At 39.6% G+C, this 22,779-nt stretch overlaps 1 protein-coding gene across 2 annotated transcripts in view; it reads left to right on the top strand.

Moving 5' to 3' along the window:
• The first annotated feature begins 1,894 nt into the window (after positions 1-1,894).
• CDH9 (cadherin 9) overlaps positions 1,895-22,779 on the top strand; it is a 121,966-nt gene continuing 101,081 nt past the window's right edge. The window contains exon 1 of one of the 2 annotated variants that reach the window (XM_008171912.4): positions 1,895-2,021. The gene's annotated coding sequence lies outside the window, so the exon portion shown is untranslated. Of the gene's footprint in view, positions 2,022-6,453; positions 6,550-22,779 lie in introns of those variants that run through there. The other variant, XM_065584764.1, reaches the window with a different exon arrangement.

Raw genomic sequence — 22,779 nt, 5'->3', positions numbered from 1 at the left:
ATTCACAGCCATGAAAAACGCGTCACAGACCATGAAATCTGGTCTCCTCCCAGTGATATCTGGTCTTTTGTGTGCTTTTACCCTATACTATACAGATTTCATGGGTGAGACCAGCATTTCTCAAATTGGGGGTCCTGACTCGAAAAGGAGTTGCACGGGGGTCATAACATTATTTTAGAGGGGTCACGGTATTGCCACCCGTACTTCTGCACTGCCTTCAGTGCTTGGTGACCGGAGAGTGGCGGGCTGTTGGCTCGGGGCCCAGCTCTGAAGGCAGCACCCCACCAGTAGCAGTGCAGAAATAAGGGTGACAATACCATACCATGTCATCCATACTTCTGTGCTGCTGCTGGCGACAGCTCGGCCTTCAGAGATGGGCTCCCAACCAGCAGCAGCCACCACTCTCCAGCTGCCCCGCTCTGAAGGCAGCACTGCTGCCAGCAGCAACACAGAAGTAAGGATAGCAATATAACAACCCCCTCCTACAATAACCTTGCGACCCCCACACAAATCCTTTTTGGGTCAGGACCCCACTATCACAACACTATGAAATTTCAGATTTAAATAGCTGAAATCATGAAATTTATGATTTTTAAATTCCTATTACCATGCAATTGACCAAAATGGACTGTGAATTTGGTAGAGCCCTACATATGAGGTACTTTTGCATCTCTGCATTTGAAACACAAATACATTTCTAAATTAGCCAAAGAGTAGGAACATAGGCCCTTTGCGCTGTTTTAGTGGTGCTCCACATAGACATTTGGTTATTCCGCTGTTGCCCTACACCATCCCCGCATGCCCAGTGAAACGTATATTTGCAGCATGGATGGACCATATTCTGCACCAATGATCCTGACCAGTAACAGTCCCTAAGAGGTCATTACAAGTTAATGGTTACCATGACTTATGCCAGTGACTGAAATAACCCCCAGCTGTCTCTGGCTGAAGACACAGGCTGCCCAAGGGATAAGGGAGCAAAAAGATTGGATGCAGGGATGGGGTTTATATTTATATTTTCATCAGTTCTGTGGTTTATTGAGGCCATTATCTGATGCTTCAGACGTAGGTGCAAACCAATCAGAACATATCTAGCTAAACATGTACTGCTATACACTGGGGGAGGTAGGAAGTGGGGAAGAGAGATTCCTTCCTGTCCCCTGTAGGTAATCAGACTGCACTGTGAAGCAGGAAATTTGTTTACCCTTAGCTGGCAGAACTATATATCAGTAATTGTGCTAAAACTGTTAACCATGACAAGTGAAACATTCTTAATAATGTGGCATTATGCGTTTTGAGATACAACAACACTCCCATCATTTACTAATCTCTGTAAATGAATCTAATGCTGTAAACTTGGGAATGGGTGGCGGATCTTCTTCACCTTCTCCTTCTTTCAACTTCAAATCTTTTGTCCCTGCACTGGCACCGAATAATATCAAATTCTTCAGTGATTGCATGTGCACAAATGGCATTGAATCACAACGATAGATAATGCGGGTAAATCTTTTCTCCAGATGATTTACAGGTTACAGATATGCCTTCACCTTTATTATTAAAATTGAAAACAGATTAAACTGGGCTGATTAACTGAGACTTCAAACCCAGAGGCTCATTCTATCAAAAGGGGGTCCTTGACAAAGCCCTCCTCTCGGTAGCCTCCCACTGCATTCACTTGCAAATCACTGTATGCCTGGCAAAGCCTGCACTCCCCCCAGCCCCAAACCTTCTCATGTTGAGCACTGCGGCTCCATCAGCAGCAATATCTCTCTGTGTGAGGGACGTTTCTTATTAATCATGGGCACTGAATGGAAACCAATCAGATAGAGAGTCCCTTTGGCTTCAGCTCCCTGCCTGCCTGAGTTAAAAGTGATGCTGGGAGAGAGGGAGCCCCAGTTAGATGCAAGTACATCCAGCAGTGGAGATACTGTAACAGGCAGCAGAGGGAAAGCAGGCAGAGAAGCAGCACTGAGCAGTGCATCACTGAGCCAAGCTAGATTTACTTTACATTGGTGAATAAGGTAAGAGGATTAACTTACTTTAGCCTTGGAATTACTGGCAGCTAAAAGTGGAAACTTTTCTTTAAAAGAAGTTGTTCAAAGCAGTAGTGATCCTTGATTGTTACCTTTTCTGTTTAGGTTTGGTTTATTTTATTTTCTGGAATAAGGGGGGGGAGGGAGCTAAGATGTTATAAAAAATATTGTAATAGACTATTGAAAGTTGAAACACAAAACTTGCAATGCCTGGTTAATTTCCTTGAATATTATAATATATAGAGAGAGACTGCTTTATGTATATTAGGAAGCTTTATGCTATTCGACAGTGTCAACATACAGTAAGTTCTATTTTATTTGCATTTTAACAGTATATCCTAACATTTTTATGCAGTGTATTTTCTCTCCTGTTCTGAGTGTTAGCTGCAATCCCCCCTATCTTTGAATTCTATTTTTATTGAAAGGTTATAGTCAGAATTCACTCTAGATAAAAGGATAAACAAAAAGCAAGTTTTAGCCATTAATTTGAGTGAGAAAAATCCCTATCTCTGTAGAGCAAAAAGAAAAAAATCCATATTTTATATGTAGTTGATACAGGAGAAAAAATGACAGTCAGTTAAAATGACTGTTAGCATAGGGTTCAGGGACCTGGAGAGGTAAAGGTAATGCTCCTTGGGATATTCTGAGCAGTAAGTCAAAGACAGCCAGCTTAAAGTATAAGGCTATTTTCCAGCAGTGCTAACTAATTACCTAGCCAACATGATATTTAGAAACAGCAAACTGGATAGAAACCAAGGCAGAAAGAATGAAAGGCACAGTTGATATTTTGACTTCAAAGTAACCTGCAAAATGCAATTATTTGATAAACAACATTTTTTACACATACAAGAAACATGCAATCACATCAATTCAATTTCAGTGAGCATACAAGTCTCAAACAAAGAATGATGAATACTAATGTTAAGGAAATCAATATTCCTTGCAATAATGTAGTAGTGTGAATACTGTAGCAGTGTGCATACTGTACCAATTTATCCTCTTGCAGACAGTTTAAAATAATGAGTCAGGATAATAGAATAGGAGCTCAGTTAGGGTAATTTCCTTTTGCAGCAGACAAGTTTACAATCAGGAGTCCAATCCTACTCCTAGTAAAGTCAGTAGCAAAACTGCAGTTGACTTTAATATGAGCAAGTTCATGCCCCAGGGCAATGTACTTTAGTTCAAGTTTCTTATGACATGGGTAAGCCATGCACTTAAAATAGCTTAGCTAGTAGGGTCAAACATCTTTCCTATTAATGATACTGGTCATAGTAGTGGGGTTTGTTGAGGACAGGTGGTGGGTTGTTTTTTGCCCCCTCTAAAGGATATTAATTAAATTTTAAACATGAATAGATATACAATTAAACATTTAGACCTTGTGCTTTACATTTTGTTGTGGCTATTTAGAACCCGATCAGAGGGAATATAGTAAATTTAGTAAATGTGCATTTGCTGCTATACATGGAGATATGGCATTTCAATATATGGTACTGCCATGTGGATTTACAATCTAGTAGTTTGGATTCAAGGTGGGATTACATAATATATTGTCACCTATTGTAATTTTTATTAGCAATAACATAAGACTTTTACATGAACAGGCATGTTATGCAGTCAAACAATTATAACAAAAGCATGTCCCTTAAAAGATGAATAATGTTAATCTTAAATGAAAAAAGTATGTCTGTTTTATTTAGTATTGTAAACCACCAAAGTTGTACCCAATATAGTTGTCATGTCTCTGGTTTTCTCTTAATATGTTTGGACTAGACAAATATTATTTCAATAATCAGAGTTAACTTATACATTTGAGTGCATGAAGGGATAACACCTATTATTATTCTGATAACGGCTATAATAGGGATATTAATAAAATGCAATGTGTATTATATATGTACAAAAAGAAGCCGAAAGACAAAATACAGTGTGGCAATATAATATCCTAGTCTATCTACATCTTATGTTAAGACTCCTTCATGTTTTCTGTATAGAAGCTTTATAACTTGCCTGGTGAATTGGCCATTATTAATAAGGACCGAAATTCCAGTTATCCAGACTTCAGGATAACAGCTCATTTATAGAGGTGTGCATATTCTTTTCGTCTGAATGCTTGTCAACAAGGATGTTAGTTATGTTGGACTGGCAGAAATACTCTGTGATAATTAGATCAACCAATGAGAATAATTTAGTTCCCCAATTTGGGTGCCAATTGGAAAATAATTACTTAACTCAGACCGCATTCATAAGGCTATGAATAGAACCAAACAACTTACTAGTAACATCTGATTGTGTTTGGAAATCTTATGAAAATTGAAATGGTTTCTGAAAGCCTAGCCAGCCACTAGGTCACAGGAATTCAGCTGGCAAAAACTGTATGATGTGGGTGTGGTAAATAATATGGTTCAAAATTTCCTCTGAAGATCAATTTGTTCAGGAGATGAAATGTGGTAGATTAATTTCAGTTCCATCTGATGAATACTGCCAACAACCTGGCATGATATGACACTTAAAGGCACATTATTTCCGGTATTTTGGTTTGATTTTAGGAGGACACAAAAGATGTAGCAGCTGTTTTCAAATACAGAACGGCTATCCTGTCTTTATTTCTTCCTAATCAAGCTTCTGCCAAGTGCTCAGTCATGTGGCAGGTCCTTATTGGAAATGAACACTCTGTTATGTTCAAAGAGTCATTGTGTACAAATTCTCACAGTTCATGAAGAAATCTTGTGCTCATGGAAAATCAGCTGAACAAGCCTGGAATTGGGATAGTATTGTATTAAATCCCCATTTCCTCAGTGTGTACTATTTAACTGTAGGGATGCTGCTGAAACAAAAACCTACACAAAGATGTTTCTACTCTCAGCAGAGTGCCTTCTGAATTTCTAGGGCTTGCAGCAGGTGATATATGCAAATGGTATCTGGAGAAGCACAAATATTTGAACATGAATAGGGATGACTGAATGGAAGCCGACTGCATTTTGTGTGTGTGAGTTTATGAAAAGTAATTTTGGGAGACTAAAACCCAGATTCCCTCAAAAGGAAGAAATAAAGTGAAGGGAAATTACTCACAAATCTGAACAAACAGAATACCAGGAGAAGCAGTCATTCCTTTCACATTTAAACGAATATCAAATTGACAGAAAATTTTGCTGTAGGATAAAAAAACAGATTATTGTGTTGTCTTTCAGGGATCGACCATGGTAAAAAGATCTGATAACTTAAAGTCCTCTCATATTAGAAGCCCACTAGATTTTTGTCTCGAGTGACTAAACAAGAAAGTACCATTTTGATCAGATGACTGTTCATGTCATTCCTAGTGGACCTAAGCTCTGCTCCTTGGAATTCAATGGAATTTAATGAGAATTTTATCGCTGACTTCAAAAATAAAGGGAGGATAAGGACCATAGAAAATACTATGTATATATAGGTGCAGCTTAGAAGAAAGTTCAAGACTGAGAAAGTGCTAGAGACAAATAATTATTCAATCCTCTATGGTATGGAGTGGCATGTCTCATTTGCTAATAATAATAGGGAGGAAGGATTATTCAGTGGTTATGACACTAGCCTAGGATTTGTGAAATCCAGGTTCAGTTCCCTGCTCTGTCACAGACTTCCTGTGACAGTTCGGGCAAGTTTCTGTGCCTCAATTCCCCATCTGTACAATGGGGATAGTAGCATTTTTCTACTCACAGAATTGTTGTGAGAATAAATACCTTACAGATTGTGAAGTGCATTGAGATCTATTGGTGAAAAGTACTATACTATTATTATAATGACTTAGCTCTTATATCGCACTTTTCATCCATGTATCTCAAGAGGCCTGACAAAACAAGAGAAGTAGCACTATCCTCACGTTACAGGTGGGGAGACTGTCACACCAGAAGCTAAAGCGACTTGCTCAAGATTACACAGCAAGTCAATGGCAGAGTTAGGAATACAAGCAGCATCTCCACTCCAATATCTTATCCATTACAACACTGCCTTTACATGATAAAAATCTGCTCTTGAATTATTAAATAATCTCTTATGAAATCTATTATTTCAAAACAATGTTTCTATAGCAGCAATAGGGGAATGTACAGCAACTTCCCATGCATGACACAGTATGTATTCTGAAACCAGTGGAATGCAGCTTCCTATTTAGATTTCACACATTTTGCTAACAGGGTATCTAGAATATAAGGGACAACTTACATTTTAGACCCATTTTCTCTGTCCCAAACATGGCATCATTGTGGCTTTGTTGTTATAAACTACTGATTTCAAAAATGCCAAATCATAAAGACTCAAATGTGTGAGTGTACATTTGTTGGCTATTAAATGTTATCCACGTTGTTCTGACCCCACAGATCTTACTCAAGGGAAGAAAAAAACATATGCCATTGTACAGAGACCCAAATTTTCTCTCAGACACAGAAAATATTTTTAAATGGCTCATTTAAGCACCTGGAAGAAGAGCTGTTGAAGTCTGCACAGTGGTCTAACACCACTGAAAGCATCAGTGAAAGAGAAAAAAGTATGGGTAATGTATCTATGTTTGTTAAAGGAAAATGAAGTCATCATTAACTATACCAGTAGACCTTCTCATTATTATTCTTAGGAGCAAATACTCAACTGGTACAAATCATTGTAGTTCCATTGAAGCCAATTGACATCAATTTACACCAGCTGAGAATCTGCCTCTCAGTATCTATGCCATCTGACAGTTTATACAGGCATATTTCATTTATCCCATTAGTTTTGGAAATTGAAAATCAATTTCACGGGTAATGAGTTGATCCAAAACCCCACATTTTCTGCTAATGAATAACACACTTTTTGGCATGCCTTAACAATAAAAATTCAGTGAGTGTGAGAGTATAAGTGTTCATAAATGCAAATTAAAAGGCATGCCTTGTATCAGACTCTAAAATCTTCATATCAAATTATCAGCATGGTAAATATCTTCCATTTTCCCCCTTCCTCGATCATTCAATATGTTATTCACCTCTTGATGAGGAGGTGAAAACCATTCGTCCATTACATCTGATTTGAGATAAAAGACATAATGCCTAGCTATTATGAAAGCAAATTGGATTATTTTAAAATCCAGCATTTTCATGTTATGATATGATCAGAAGGTGCTAGTAAACTGGTGACATATAAATTTAATATATCAGCGTAATCCCAGCTCATGTGTGGAATTGTCATTCTTATTGAGCCAAGCATGGTTCAGGCAACATCATGGAAGGAATGATTTAAAAAAATCAAATGTAGGTGAAAGCAAGCACCAGACTAAAATGGGTTTCCTTAGTATTTTACAATGCTACTTCTGTCAGACAGTGAATCTATTTACTTATTCATGCTGCTCTTCATCATAATGTGATAATGCAAATATTCCATTTGATTTAATCAACACATGTTCACTTTCTTGCTTTCTTTCCTTCTCATCTATGTGTTTTGTCTGTTTATTTGAATATAGCTTCTATGAAACCTGTGGAAATCAATCTGACCTTGGATTACCCAATAGCCTCTTGTAAAACCTGTTGTTTCAAACGCAGGTTTCTATAATCTTATTTATCAGAAGGCAATATAGAGATTCTACCAGATTCTTCAGCACTTACTTGCATTGAGTAGTATTTAGTAATCAGAGTAGTCCCATTGAAGCCAATAGAATTACCTTTGTGAGTACACACCAGTCATTGTAAGAAAGGGTTGCAGAATCTGGCTGTTTAAAATGACCTCTGTCTGACAATAATATTGCACAATCCTGTCACATGGAGTTATAATAAATATCACATTGTGGAAGATATTTTCCCCCTTTTTTTCAATGTCTGAAATAGGTCTAACCTTTATTTCCCTATGCAAAATAAAATAAAATAAATAATCCACAAATTATATGAAGGAAATAATCAATGTTAGACATTAATGTTTATTTCTGATCCTTTTATTATTTTAATTATTAGTATTATTTAGACTCTATATTGTGGTAGTGCGTAGGAGCCCAAGTCATGGAGCAAGACACTATTGTGCTAGGTACAAAGCCAAAAGATGGTCCTCTGCCCCAAAGAGTTTACAATCTATGTGACACACCTCACGTTTCATGACTAAGACACATTTTTGGATGACATTTATATCTTTTCTATAGAAGGCAGTGTGGCCCAGTGGATTCCCAACCTTGTCACTGCCTTACTGTGTGACCCCCATCCCTGCAGTTAAATTTCCTCATCTGTAAAGTGAAGATAATGATATTTATTTCTTTTGTAAAACAATTTGAACTCTATGGGCATCGCATGTTAGAAAGAGCTAGATATCTATTATTATTTATTGTTATTAATTATTATTATTAACAAGACAAGGAACACACATCACTTTAAAACAGCGGGTCTCAAACATTTTCATAGCATGGATCACATTTTAATACAGAGATTGCCTCAGGCATCACCTAACCTTCCATTCACAATCCCTCAGGTACCTCCTTCCTATCCATGGTATCATAACATCCCTGTGGCAAACACGCAACTGTCGACATGGCAAAGGAATGTTAACGAAAGTATTTAATATACTTTTAGCTGCCTTTTAATGTAATTTAGAATCTGGAAATAAGGACAGGGAGCACCAGTCACATGTGAGCAGGCAACTTTCTGCAAAGCACCTGCAAGTGCTCCATGACCCACCTGAGAACAAGAGACCTCAGTTTGAGAACTTCTGCTTTAATGTGATTGTTCAGTAATGGCAAAAGTGTCCCTGGGGGTTAAAAGGTTGATGAGAAGGGGTTTGTCAGCACCACATATTCATTAGTTATTTGGAATTCAATACAACAAAAGGGTGCTTGTCTTGGGTTCTAGGCACCCTTTGCCATTAATTAAAATATTAACGAACATTAATGCAAATATGCCATTCAAGAATCATTACAAAACCTAACAAGCACTACATTCTGTCTTGTCTCACCATATACCCTACACCACATCATAATCACACACATTAGTGAATTATCCTTTCCCATCTGGAGATCAATGATTGAGACCAAATATGGCATATCCTAATAACTAGTGGGCATTAGCACATTACCAAAATGCCACACAATTTGACGTAATTCTTAAAAAGATGAATCTAAGTAAATAATAGCTCAGGAGTGGACTATCAAAGTTGCTATAAATCAGGACTGCAATACCTTGGCATTCGAGTGCAAACCCCTGTCAACATCATCTCTAATCACTGCTACTTTCCCCTGTTACAAAACACAAATTAATGGCTACATTTTAATGCAAATATGTCCCAAATAAGAGCCTACACACTAGTTAGCAGCCCCATATTGCATATGCTACTCAAATTTTTTGTGGCTAGATGGACACACCAATTCTAGATAACAAGTTTCCCCTGAAACCCATTGATTTTTAAATGATTTGTTTGAAAATTACTTGTAGGTTGAAATTTACCCAATGGCTCTCCAGATAGTCCATTGTACTCTAACACAGGTTATTGGCTATCTTTAACTCCTTGCAAAGCTGCACAACGATGGCTGATAGCACCATGTTAGTGATGTTCTCAAGTTATAAAGACAAAATTTGTACTGTAATGATCCAAAACACTTCCTTACAGATGGAAAACAGTGATAGAGTCATCTGCATGGTTTTTAAATTCTTAACCAAGAGCAGTATTTATGCTCAAAGTTTACATTTTGTCTATGATTGAATTAAGGCATAGGCACTATAGGCCCAAGCCTAAAGTCCTGTTTCTTATGATGAAAAATGAGAGTCTTGCCTTTCTTTTTTTTTCTGTTTAAAGTAAATTACTTGCTTCATGGTTTTGAAGAAAAACCTGAAAAATATGAACCAAGTGTAACCAATGGAGTAACATCTGCTTAGACTGCAGACGGCCTGAAACAACAGCTCTGAGAAGTGTGAACTGACCCACATATCTCAATAGGGTGTTATCTCCAAGATCTACTGCCCTGGAAGGTCATGCCAGCACTGTCCCCGCAGGGGACTCTACACGGGGCAGGAGGAGAAGAGCGCATTGGGTACTTCCTCACCCACCCAAACATATACATCCAGGCTACTTCAGTAAATAATAAGAGGCCCACCTCTTCCATTCACAAGGGGAGGAAGGGGCCCTGGTACCTCTCCTAAAGGGACAGGAGAGTACCATGCCACTGTCTCTTGGGAAGGAAATGGGCACCTTCGCACTTCCACTCCAAGGCTATGAGAGCAGCTCTGCAGGGGTGAAGCCACAGGAGACCTCAAATTGTCATGTGCTTATGGTCCTGGATTACCTTAATCCAGCCCTGATTTCGGTGCAGTACTATGGAATGCTGCACCATTGCAGGAGCTAAGTGAGTCACTGTTGAAAGCATAACAGCTACACAGTTTGCCTACACTGTGTTTGCATCAGTAGTGCTTGAGCCTTTGCTTTATAAAGTATGAAAGCTGCTATATAAAACATTCTATTAAGGGATATAAGTAGGGGGAGATTGCTGCAGTAATGGAAAATAAATGAGCCACATAAATTTTCTGCTCCCCTCACCTCAAGTTGATTAGCACAAATTAAATTTCATGCTAGTCAGCCTGATCAGTTAGTAGGAAAGAAATCAATCCTGAACTTCCAGTGACTATGGTAAAAATATGTTTGTAATGTATGCATAGCATGTAAACCATGCATGTACTCGCATCATAATCCACTGGCATGACAAAATCCCTATGGAATATATCCTAGCCAGGATCAGACTATGGTGAGATGGCTAGATGTTTTGGGCTAAGGGAAAAATCTGCTGGCTACCTCAGGTGTGCAGCCTTGAGCAGCAAACACAGACTAATAAATATCAAAGAGGAAATCCCAGGGGAATAGCTGCTCTGCACACACTATCAGTGCAAAAGGAGAAAGTTTAAAAGATTAATAAAACAATTTGTTAGTAATAATACCTAGCTTTTATATAGCACTTTTCACCAGTAGATCTCAAAGCCCTTTACAAAGAAGGTCAGGATTATGATCCCCATTTCATAGATGGGGAAACTGTGTCCCTAAGAGCACCTCAATGCCAGATGGTGCTGTTGTCATGATATTTACCCAAAAGGTGGTATGTAATATATCATGTATAAACTAATAACTCACTGATTATTAATATTCATGTGTGATGTATGTATGGTTAACCCACAAAAATCTTTAAAGATGTCCAGGAAATATGAGACTAAAATGTTTTTAAACCTGGCACTTTGGGGGATAGGGGGCTGATAATCAGATTTTCTCCAGCCAAATAAAAGAGGCCAATACCTCAGAAGAATACATTTTAAAGGTTTACTGGACTATAAAGAGAGAGAGAGAGAGCATGCAACCCCCTAGAACAGGGGTTCCCAAACTTGGTTTGCGGCTTGTTCAGGGTAAGCCCCTGGCAGGCTGCAAGACACTTTGTTTACCTGAGCGTCCGCAGCTATGGCCGCTCGCAGCTCCCAATAGTGCACGGTTTGCTGTTCCCGGCCAATGGGAGCTGCGGGAAGCAGCGCGGGCCGGGCCACCACTTCCCACAGCTCCCATTGGCCGGGAATGGTGAACTGCAGCCACTGGGAGCCACGAGCGGCCGTACCTGTGAGCACTCAGTTAAACAAAGCGTCTCGCGGCTTGACAGGAGCTTACCCTGAACAAGCCGCTAACCAAGTTTGGGAACCCCTGCCCTAGAGTTAGCTATCTCTTGAGGGAACAAAGAAACCAGCACTATCATTCTGTAAGGGTGAATCCCAGCTGGAATAGCCAGCCATGCTGGAGAAGTTGCTGTAAGTAGGGAAGCCATCTTGAACAAGAACTAGAGCTGATTAAGTTAAGTTTTAGTCTTAGAAGCACATTTTAGTTTTGTTTGTTTGTAACCATTTTTATTTTTATTCTTTCTATGTAGTATCACTAATCCTATGCCCTTTTGTTAATAAACTTGTTTTACTTTTATGATAAACCAGCTCAGTGTTTTGTTTGAAGTCGAAGGTTTGTGAATCCCAGCTAATAAACTGCTGTGTACTGTCTCTTTAAGGGTGCTGCAAATTTGATAGAGTTTTGTGAGAGAGGCTGAGTACTGTAAACAGATGTCTGGGAAATTTGTGAATTAGAGTTCCCTAACTGTTACCTGCTAGGCAAGGTTTTGATGGGCAGAGTCCTGAAGAGTTTTCTGGCAAGGCAGACAAGATGGGTGTCAGGGAACTGATACACAGTTTAGCAACAGCAAAGCTGTCACTTGCTGGGGTGGCAACACAGTAGCTCACAGGTCTGGGAATCACTATCGCAGAAACTGAGGCCCAGAAAGGCAACTTGCCCCCAAAAATATAGTAGACCAAGTGCTAGAGCTAGGAATAGAGCCCAGTCTTCTGCCAGTCCAGTACTGTATCCATTATGCCATACTGCTTGGTCAATAATTGGATTGAATGTACCCTGACTCATCACAGCCAGCACATCATCTACCCCAACCAATAGGTTTGTTCTGAATCTTCTATTTCTTGGGAGAGGTACCAGTGACTCTGGCTCACTCTAAAGAACAATGATGCAGTATGGATATACCTGAAAAGTTTCAGAGATAAGCATCCATTAATTCTCCAATCTCATATCATCTACTCCAAACAACAGGTGTTTGCTAAAACCCAGGGCCGGCTCCAGCATTTTTGCCACCCCCAGCAGCGAAAAAAAAAGAAGAAAAAAAAGTCATGATCGACGGCACTTCGGCGGCAGCTCTACCGCTGCTGCTTCATTCTTCTTCGGCAGCAATTCAGTGGCAGGTCCTTCCCTCCGAGAGGGACTGAGAGACCCGCAGCTGAATTCCCGCCGAAGAGCCGGACATGCCGCCCCTCTCCATTGGCTGCCCCAAGCACCTGCTTGCTGCGCTGGTGCCTGGAGCCGGCCATGGCTAAACCCCTATCTGAAGAAGAGTGAATTCCTTCCACTCCTTTTCCTTGAGGGGCCAGTCAGGCACCCTTGTCTCTTCTTGTGGTGAATGACAAGTCTACTGCCTTCACCTTGGTGCACCCAGAGCCAGAAATGTCTGTGCTATTTTCTACTGAAATGCCCTTTTAAAATCTGAATGCAAGTGTTAGCAAATGACCAAGACAATCTCTAATATTTTGGTGGTCCTGGGAAGAAAAAAAGGAGTATAGTAGCCCATGCAAAGTTGGGGTTTTTTTATATAATTTATTTTATTTTTCTCTGACCCTCCCAATTAATTGCAATTAGATTTTTCTGTGTAATAAAAACAAGGCAGGTGACATTAATTGTGTTCCTATTTGGCAAATGTTTTCATCACAAAACACACCACTAGGCTGTGGGAATATCAGCAGAGATCAATACACAAATAGGCCTGCTAAAACTGGTCCACAGAGATCAAGACTGAGACATGATGAATAGTGTAGGAAGCTATTAAAGCTGGTATCTATGCTATACTATATCTCGTTCTCTGGGTAAATAGAGGATTATAGGCATTAATAATAAAAAGCTATCCATTACCATCTGCATTTACCAACAGTTATTTTCTTATGTGCAGCTAAAAGACAATCACACATTCCTCAGTCAAAGATATAAAAAATATTTGAATGAATACAGGAGGTAGAAAACCCCAGAAAAGTGAGAATCCTTCATATATGCACCCACCTCACAAGCCCTCAAAGCCCCTTCTTTCTTGCACACATGGCAAAACCAAAAGGGATGTCTTTAGTAGTTTCACAGAAAGTAAATTTGTTTATGATTCCACCTCAATTTTTCAGTCTTCTACACAAAAGAAGATTGTCATTTCTATAAGCAAATAAAAAGGAACATTTTTTGCTTTGAAAAACAGTGACAATTCTGTAAATATGGCAAAATTTCTCTTTGGAGGAACTGTAGCATACATAAAACTTCATAATTATTTCAAAGGTAGAATCTCATTATTTTTTACTGTAAATCACTGTGCCTGATAGTGGAAAAGATTTCACCTATTACCTTATTCATGAAATCTAGCAAAAGCTCCTGAAGCCCTCTGCTTATGTCTTTTAAAATTCAGTAAACAACAATTGTTGGTTTTCATTGCTCCATTGCTCGTCACATTTTTGTGAGCAGATGTTCATTGTTCATCTGCTTAATATTCTCTAAAACTACTTGTAAAACAAATCCAAACAAAACTCATGCGAAAAAATATGCACAGGTTAAATAGAACTGCATCCATACATTAAAAAACCCATTAAATTAAAATGTCAAAGAGGAGAATAAGTTGACATAAGAGTGAAGAGTCATGCTCCCTATAGACCATACACTGTACTCAGTTTCTCACAGGATGGGTCCTTTGTATATGCCGGGAAGGGAACACATCACCCCAAAGAAGTGTCGAGGTCCAGGAACAATGCCATACCCCTGTCCTTCGGCTGACCCCACAGCAGGCCACATACACAATGAGGAGCAGTCTGCACACACCCCCACACACATCCAGCAACTCATGGAGGGACTGATCTTTACTGAACTCCCCCTGGGTCAATACATTTCCTAAATATTGTGCCATTTAGGAACAGGCACATATGAGTTATAAAGCCTATTTTGTAAAAATATACAATATATTTGTAGCAAAATAAAACATAATTACAGCATCTGCTATTAAATCTGTGCTGAGAGATGGAGGTGGGTGGGGTAGGTTGTGAGGATCACCAGGTGTTTTGTGCTGGTTATAAAGAGCATGGTTTGTCAAGATGTAGATAAGCAAGCTTCTACCATGTGGCATTTATCCCCACTGAGAATAACTGCCTGGTGAAAAATAATATTACTCTAATCCTCTAATATCAAAAGCATTGCCCTTTCTTGAAATCAAAAGTAATTGACTTTTATACATTGGGAAATAAAGCTAGAGAGCCCTTTTCTGCTAGTATGGTGTAAATCTGGTGCAATTCCACCAAAGTAATAGGAAATGATCAGTGAAAGCAAATCTGATACCAATGAGATCAGAGTTAGGCCCTTAGTATTTTCACACATTTGAGGTAACACCTTCTACTGTCTGACACATGGAGCTGCCTAAGTGTACTTGTATTTGACTCATAGGAAAATTAGCAACTTCAAATGGGGGTGAGGTTGTGGAAAGGCCCTGGGAATGGAGGTTTTATTCAAAGTAGAAATTGTCAAAAATGGTTTTGATTCATCTAGCTAAGCTGTAAGGAGAAAAAGCACAAATACAGCATATGCAGGTAATTCTTAGATTTATATGGTAGGATGAAGTCCAAAGCTAACAACAATACGTGCAAAGAGTTAAGATCAAGAACCATTTTTATTAGCTCTGTGTGACATCACTCTGCACCACTGAAAGCAATGGAAGTTTTGCCATTGACTTCAGTTGGCACAAGACCAGGCCTCGTACAAGAATCTGACATAAAGAAATTTGCTATCACATATTGACAGTTGTTGTTACTCACTGTTACAGCAGAAATGCCCAAATAGGGCCAAATCCTAAAGTCGTTTTGCTTTATCCAGACAAAATACCCTTTTAATTTAATGGAAATCACAGTTGGATAGAGGAATTGTAGGGCTATTTTTTAAAACAAAACATCATTTTAATTAGAAAAATAGTATCACTTCATTGTAATGGTACGTTCTCATTCCATGGTGATCAAATTTGAAAGATGGTACATGCTACATTATTTCAGGTAAATTGGTACCTTTAGAAATTTGTAACATGACACAGTGCTACATTTAAAAGTGTTTTGTGGTAACAGTAAAGTGTAAGCAACTGGCAAACAATAAATAATAATAATGCCCTGAAAGACTGGTTCAAAACTCAGTGCTTTCTAAGGAGTTCTTTCCATGGACTTCCTTCTTCTCTTCAATAAACTTTCGATCAGACTTGTTTACAGTGGGTACATATTATCACCCCCCTCCCTTTACTAATGAAGATAAAGGACCTGATCCAAAGCTGTTCCTGGCCAATGGGAGCTGCAGGAAGCGGTTTGGGCCTGGCTGCCACTTTCCACAGCTCCCATTGGCTGGGAATGGTGAACCGTGGCCACTGGGAGCTGCAGGAGGCTGTGCAAATGTAAATACATGGTCTGACAGTCCACCAGCGGATAACCCTGATGGGGCGCATGCGGCCCATAGGCTGCAGGTTGCCCACCACTGGTATAGTCAGACAATGAAGCCACTGATGTGAGTGTCATTCAAAAAAGTTCAACACCTAGAAACAGTGTATTTCATTAAAAGACAAACAGACAATGAGCACTTAACAGTAGGTAAAGGAAGACACTGTAATGAAAATTACACAAATACAATGATGTCCCAACTCAAAGACACTGATGTCAATAGGTGGCTTTCCACACACTTTAATGGGTTTTGAAAAAGACTCTAAAAGTTCTGTAAAAAGCAACAGAGGGTCCTGTGGCACCTTTGAGACTAACAGAAGTACTGGGAGCATAAGCTTTCGTGGGTCAGAACCTCACTTCTTCAGATGCAAGTAATGGAAATCTCCAGAGGCAGGTATATATCAGTGTGGAGATAACGAGGTTAGTTCAATCAGGGAGGGTGAGGTGCTCTGCTAGCAGTTGAGGTGTGAACACCAAGGACTGATGGCCAGTGGAGTTCTGTTGAGGTGGCCCTCACCTACAGTCCTCAGCTTAAACCTCTCCAACGCATCATCAGTGATCTACAACCCATCCTGGACAATGATCCCTCACTTTCACAGACCTTGGGAGGCAGGCCAGTCCTCGCCCACAGACAACCTGCCAACCTTAAGCATATTCTCACCAGCAACCACGCATCGCACCATAACAACTCTAACTCAGGAACCAACCCATGCAACAAACCTCGATGCCAACTCTGCCCACATATCTACACCAGCAACACCATCACTGGACCTAACCAGATCAGCTACAACATCACCGGCTCATTCACCTGCACGTCCACCAATGTTATATATGCCATCATATGCCAGCAATGCCCCTCTGCTATGTACATTGGCCAAACTGGACAGTCACTACGCAAGAGGATAAATGGACACAAGTCAGATATCAGGAATGGCAATATACAAAAACCTGTAGGAGAACACTTCAACCTCCCTGGCCACACAATAGCAGATGTTAAGGTAGCCATCTTACAGCAAAAAAACTTCAGGACCAGACTCCAAAGAGAAACTGCTGAGCTTCAATTCATCTGCAAATTTGACACCATCAGATCAGGATTAAACAAAGACTGTGAATGGCTATCCAACTACAGAAACAGTTTCTCCTCCCTTGGTGTTCACACCTCAACTGCTAGCAGAGCACCTCACCCTCCCTGATTGAACTAACCTCGTTATCTCCACACTGATATATACCTGCCTCTGGAGATTTCCATTACTTGCATCTGAAGAAGTGAGGTTCTGACCCACGAAAGCTTATGCTCCCAGTACTTCTGTTAGTCTCAAAGGTGCCACAGGACCCTCTGTTGCTTTTTACAGATTCAGACTAACACGGCTACCCCTCTGATACTCTAAAAGTTCTGCATATCAGGAAAAACTACACACACAAAAGAACAAATGATTTTGCAAAAAATGTTCAAAGCAAATAAAGTGTATTTTTAAAAATATGATGATGCAAGTGCAGCATTAGATTAATAGATTTTTGAAAGAAAAGATTTTCAATAATATGAAAGAAAATAATGTTTGGAACTCTATGAAGCTCCTGTCACTGTTAAACTTGATAGAGGGCTCAAGATAATGTGTTGCCAGAAAAAGTGTACCAGAAAATCAGGAATAAATCTGAGGTAGAGAAAACAAAAGTAAAATTTTAGGAATTTACATCAGAGAGAAACTGCTAGTAACTGGGATTATCATTATCAAATGTTAAGTGAATCTAAAAATGCACAGTGAGACCACTTGGTTTTACTGCTCAGAGTATGGTAACAGCCTGAATTAGGGATTAAAATTTGTGAAAAATTATAGGTGATTAAATGTATACAGCAGGTCTTATCTCATATAATCAAAATATAAATAATAAACTAGAACAATTCAAAGATTTGTTTTACTAAATCAGTTGCACCAAAGACACACAACAGATTTGTTTAAATCATGAGGAAATCCCAGGTATTACTCCCCGAAGGGGGGGGGGGGGGGGAATCTAGTTACACCGAAAGACCAAGTTCTTCAGGCGTAAATATATTTGATGAATTTAAAGTTATTAAATCAGTCAGTGAAAGAAATAACCAGGGTCATGTAATAGTGGATAATAGGGGGGGAAATTGTCTACATACAAAGAAGGAAAATAGCACCAAAAAGCATTTGCAGCTTTCAACAGAGGAAAGCATCCAAAAGTTTCAGGTAAAGCACATTTGCTATGCCATAAGATTTACAATGTGAAGATAAACACTGATAAGCTATTGTTCAAAAGGTATTTGCTTATTTCCTCCCCCAAAACTTGCAGAACTAGAATGTCTCAAAAGGATGATCCCTGAGGGATAGCTGGAGGCAAAGAAATAAATAAAAATTTCTAGTGATGATCATCATCATTTCATATTTGCTTAATGGTGGTTGATAATGTAATTTTAAAATTAATTAAATTAACTTCTATGTAGCATAAGGAAAAGAATGCACACCTCATCCATGAAGGCCATTTGGGTGTGGGCTTATGCAAGAGAGAACCAGAGGAATACATTAATGAGTTCATATGAACAAGCAGATATGTCTATGAAATATTCAGTATGTCACACGTATTGATCACAACAGTTTAAAGGACTTTTACATCTTCACCAAGTACTATAGAGCCTTTATGTTGAAATTTTCTTAATGAAACAATGATTCATCATATGAAATTTATCTCTGTGATGCAGGATTTCTGATCAAGTGTTTTCAGATCATGATCCTCAAATAGATGATGCAGAAAAGCTATTACAACTGGACAGCAAACCCATTTGCCTCTTGGGATGTGAATAACCCAGGGAGAATGTGACAAAGAGGCAAGCAGGGATCTTCACAAGTACTGCTCAAAGAATATTCTCCTGGTCTGCAGATGAGAAGCAACCACCTAAAGGACATACAAGTCACTTTGACCATGTTACCCCTCTCTTTAAATTCCTCCACTGATGCCTCCTTCTCTGCTGCATCAAACATAACCTACTTGTTTTCACTTTCAAGGCCCTTCAGTGTCAATCCCCATACTCCCTCTCACCTCTCATTCGCTATCCAGTTATCAACGATCGCCTCTGATTGTACCCATGATGTCAGCCTCCATTCCCCACTTGTTAAATTTTCAAATAAGTACCTTGATGCTTTCTCCCATGATGTCTCACAAGTTTGGGATGTGTTTCCCATAAACATCTACAAAGCTACCTCACTAATGATCTTGAAATCCCTCCTCAAAACTCTCCTTTGCCATGAAGCCTACATAAGAACATAAGAACGGCCATACTGGGTCAGACCAAACATCCATCTAGCCAAGTATCCTGTCTTCCGACAGTGGCCAATGCCAGGTACCCCAGAGGGAATGAACAAGTAATCATCAAGTGATCCATTTCCTGCCGCTCATTCCCAGCTTCTGGAAAACAGAGGCCAAAGACACCATCCTTGCCCATCCTGGCTAATAGCTATTGATGGATCTATCCTCCATGAATTTATCTAGTTCCTTTTTGAATCCTCTTATAGTCTTGGCCTTCACAACATCCTCTGGCAAAGAGTTTCACAGGTTCACTGTGTGTTGTGTGAAGAAATAATTTTTTTTGTTTGTTTTAAACCTGCTGTCTATTAATTACATTTGGTGACCCCTGGTTCTTGTGTTAGGAGAAGGAGTAAATAACACTTCCTTATTTACTTTTTACACACCAGTCATGATTTTATAGACCTCAATCATATCCCCCCCTTAGTCGTCTCTTTTCCAAGCTGAAAAGTCCCAATCTTATTAATCTCTCCTCATACGGAAGCCGTTCCATACCCCTAATCATTTTTGTTGCCCTTTTCTGAACCTTTTCCAATTCCAATATACCTTTTTTGAGCTGGAGCGATCACATCTGCATGCAGTATTCAAGATGTGGGTGTACCACGGATTTATGTAGAGGCAATGTGATGTTTTCTGTCTTATTATCTATCCCTTTCTTAATGATTCCCAACATTATGTTCACTTTTTTGACTGCCACTGCACATTGAGTGGATGTTTTCAGAGAACTATTCACAATGACTCAAAAATCTCTTTCTTGAGTAGGAACAGATAATTTAGACCCCATCATTTTATATGTATAGTTGGGATTATGTTTTACAATGTGCATTACTTTGCATTTATCAACATGGAATTTCATCTGCCATTTTGTTGCCCAGTCACCCAGTTTTGAGAGATCCTTTTGTAGTTCTTCTCAGTCTTCCTGGGACACAACTATTTTGAGTAGTTTTGTATCATCTGCAAATTTTACCACCTCACTATTTACCCCTTTTTCCAGATAATTTATGAATATGTTGAATAGGACTGGGACCAGTACAGACCATTTTTTACCTCTCTCCATTCTGAAAACTGACCATTTATTCCTACCCTTTGTTTCCTATCTTTTAACCAGTTACCAATCCATGAGAGGACCTTTTTGCTTATCCCATGACAGCTTACTTTGCTCAAGAGCCTTTGGTGAGGCATCTGGTCAAAGGCTTTCTGAAAATCTAAGTACAGTATATCCACAGGATCCCCTTGTCCACATGCTTGTTTACCCCTTCAAAAAATTCTAGAAGATTGGTGAGGCGTGATTTCCCTTTACAAAAATCCTGTTGACTCTTCCCCAACAAATTATGTCCATCTATGTGCCTGACCATTTTGTTCTTTACTATAGTTTCAACCAGTTTGCTTGGTATTGAAGTTAGGCTTACTAGCTTCTAATTGCCGGGGTCACCTCTGAAGACCTTTTTAAAAATCGGCGTCACATTAGCTATCTTCCAGTCATTTGGTATGGAAGTTGATTTAAATGATAGGTTACAAACTACAGTTAGTAGTTCTGCAATTTCACATTTGAGTTCCTTCAGAACTCTATGGTGAATATCTTCTGGTCCTGGTGACTTATTACTGTTTAGTTTATCAATTTGTTCCAAAATCTCCTATAATGACACCTCCATCTGGGACAGTTCCTCAGATTTCTCACCTAAAAAGAAAGTCTCAGATTTGGGAATCTCCCTCACATCCTTAGCTGTGAAGACGGATGCAAAGAATTCATTTAGTTTCTCCTCAATGACCTTATCGTCCTTGAGTGCTCCTTTAGCATATTTATTGTTCAGTGGCCCCACAGGTTGTTTAGCAGGCTTCCTGCTTCTGATGTACTTAAAAAAACTGCTATTACTTATGCCTACAAAAATTGACAACAGTTAGGCTGCTATTGTGCAGAGAGACCACAGCTTCACCTGCACATCTACACAAAAGAATAAATGGACACAAATCTGACATCAGGAATCATAACATTCAAAAACCAGTAGGAGAACACTTCAATCTATCTGGTCACTCACTAACAGACCTAAAAGTGGCAATTCTTCAACAAAAAAACTTCAAAAACAGACTCCAATGTGAAGCTGCAGATCTGGAATTAATTTGTAAACTAGATACCATCAGATTAGGCCTGAATAAAGACTGGGAATGGTTGGGTTATTACAAAACCTAAACCTAATTTCCCCAATACTAATTTATCCCTACTATTACTCACACTTCCTTGTCAACTGTCTGTAATGGGCCACTCTCTTACCACTTCAAAAGTTCTTTTTCCTCCCTTGGTATCCTGCTGTTAATTGCTTTATCTCATTAGACTGACTTCACACTTGGTAAAGCAACCCCCATCTTTTCATATATTTATTTATATTTTCCACTCCATGCATCTGATGAAGTGGGTTCTAGCCCACGAAAACTTATGCCCAAATAAATTTGTTAGTCTCTAAGGTGCCACACGGACTTTTCATTGTTTGTCTGTGTACTGTTGTTTCTTCCAAACACACAGTGCAGCACCACGGAAGACCTTTAAAGTGTTATGTAAAAATATTGTAAGAGCATCAGGAATGGGTGATGTACAAACCAGCCAGAGTGTGCTTCTCAAAGAAATTTTCAAACCAAACCTATATTGTAATTCATCAGTTTTCATAAGGGGGGACCAAACTCCCCCTTTTGACAACTCAAGGGTCCATCCTCTCACCACCCCCTCTTTTGTCAAAAGTTGCAGGATACCTCTTCTTATCTATAGGGGTATTCTGGAGGTCACTGAAAGTAAGAGTAGCTGTTGGGAGGGAACAAAGGGAATCTCCTGAAGAAGTTAGGAAAGTACTATACATCTATCTACTTCTCTATTGTATTCCTAAAAGGCAGACACCTTTGTTTACTGGCATCCCAGCTGACAGAACAATCCTGGCCCATGTTTGGTAAGTTTGTCAGAGTATGGGTAGAGATTTGTGAATACATTTGCCTCAAAGTAAAGTCTCACTTTGCAAATAATAATACTTGATACTTCTGTAGCACCTTCCATCCAGAAAAAATCTAACTGTGCTCTCTGGCACATGGCTCTCCAGGGTAAGCACCCTGGCGGGCCGGGCCAGTTTGTTTACCTGCCGCGTAGGCAGGTTCGGCCGATTGTGGCTCCCGTTGGCCGCGGTTCGCCACTCCAGGCTAATGGGGGCAGCAGGAAGCCATGGCCAGCACATCCCGCAGCCCATGCTGCTTCCTGCCACCTCCATTGGCCTGGGACAGCAAACCGCGGCCAGTGGGAGCCGCAATCGGCCAAACCAGCCGACGCAGCAGGTAAACAAACTGGCCCGGCCCGCCTGGGTGTTTACCCTGGAGAGCCATGTGCCAGAGGATGCCGACCCATGATACATATATAT

The sequence above is a fragment of the Chrysemys picta genome, chromosome 2 (genome assembly GCF_011386835.1).
Source record: "Chrysemys picta bellii isolate R12L10 chromosome 2, ASM1138683v2, whole genome shotgun sequence".
Classification (NCBI taxonomy): Eukaryota; Metazoa; Chordata; order Testudines; family Emydidae; genus Chrysemys; species Chrysemys picta.
This window is presented reverse-complemented; position numbering and strand designations above follow the sequence as displayed.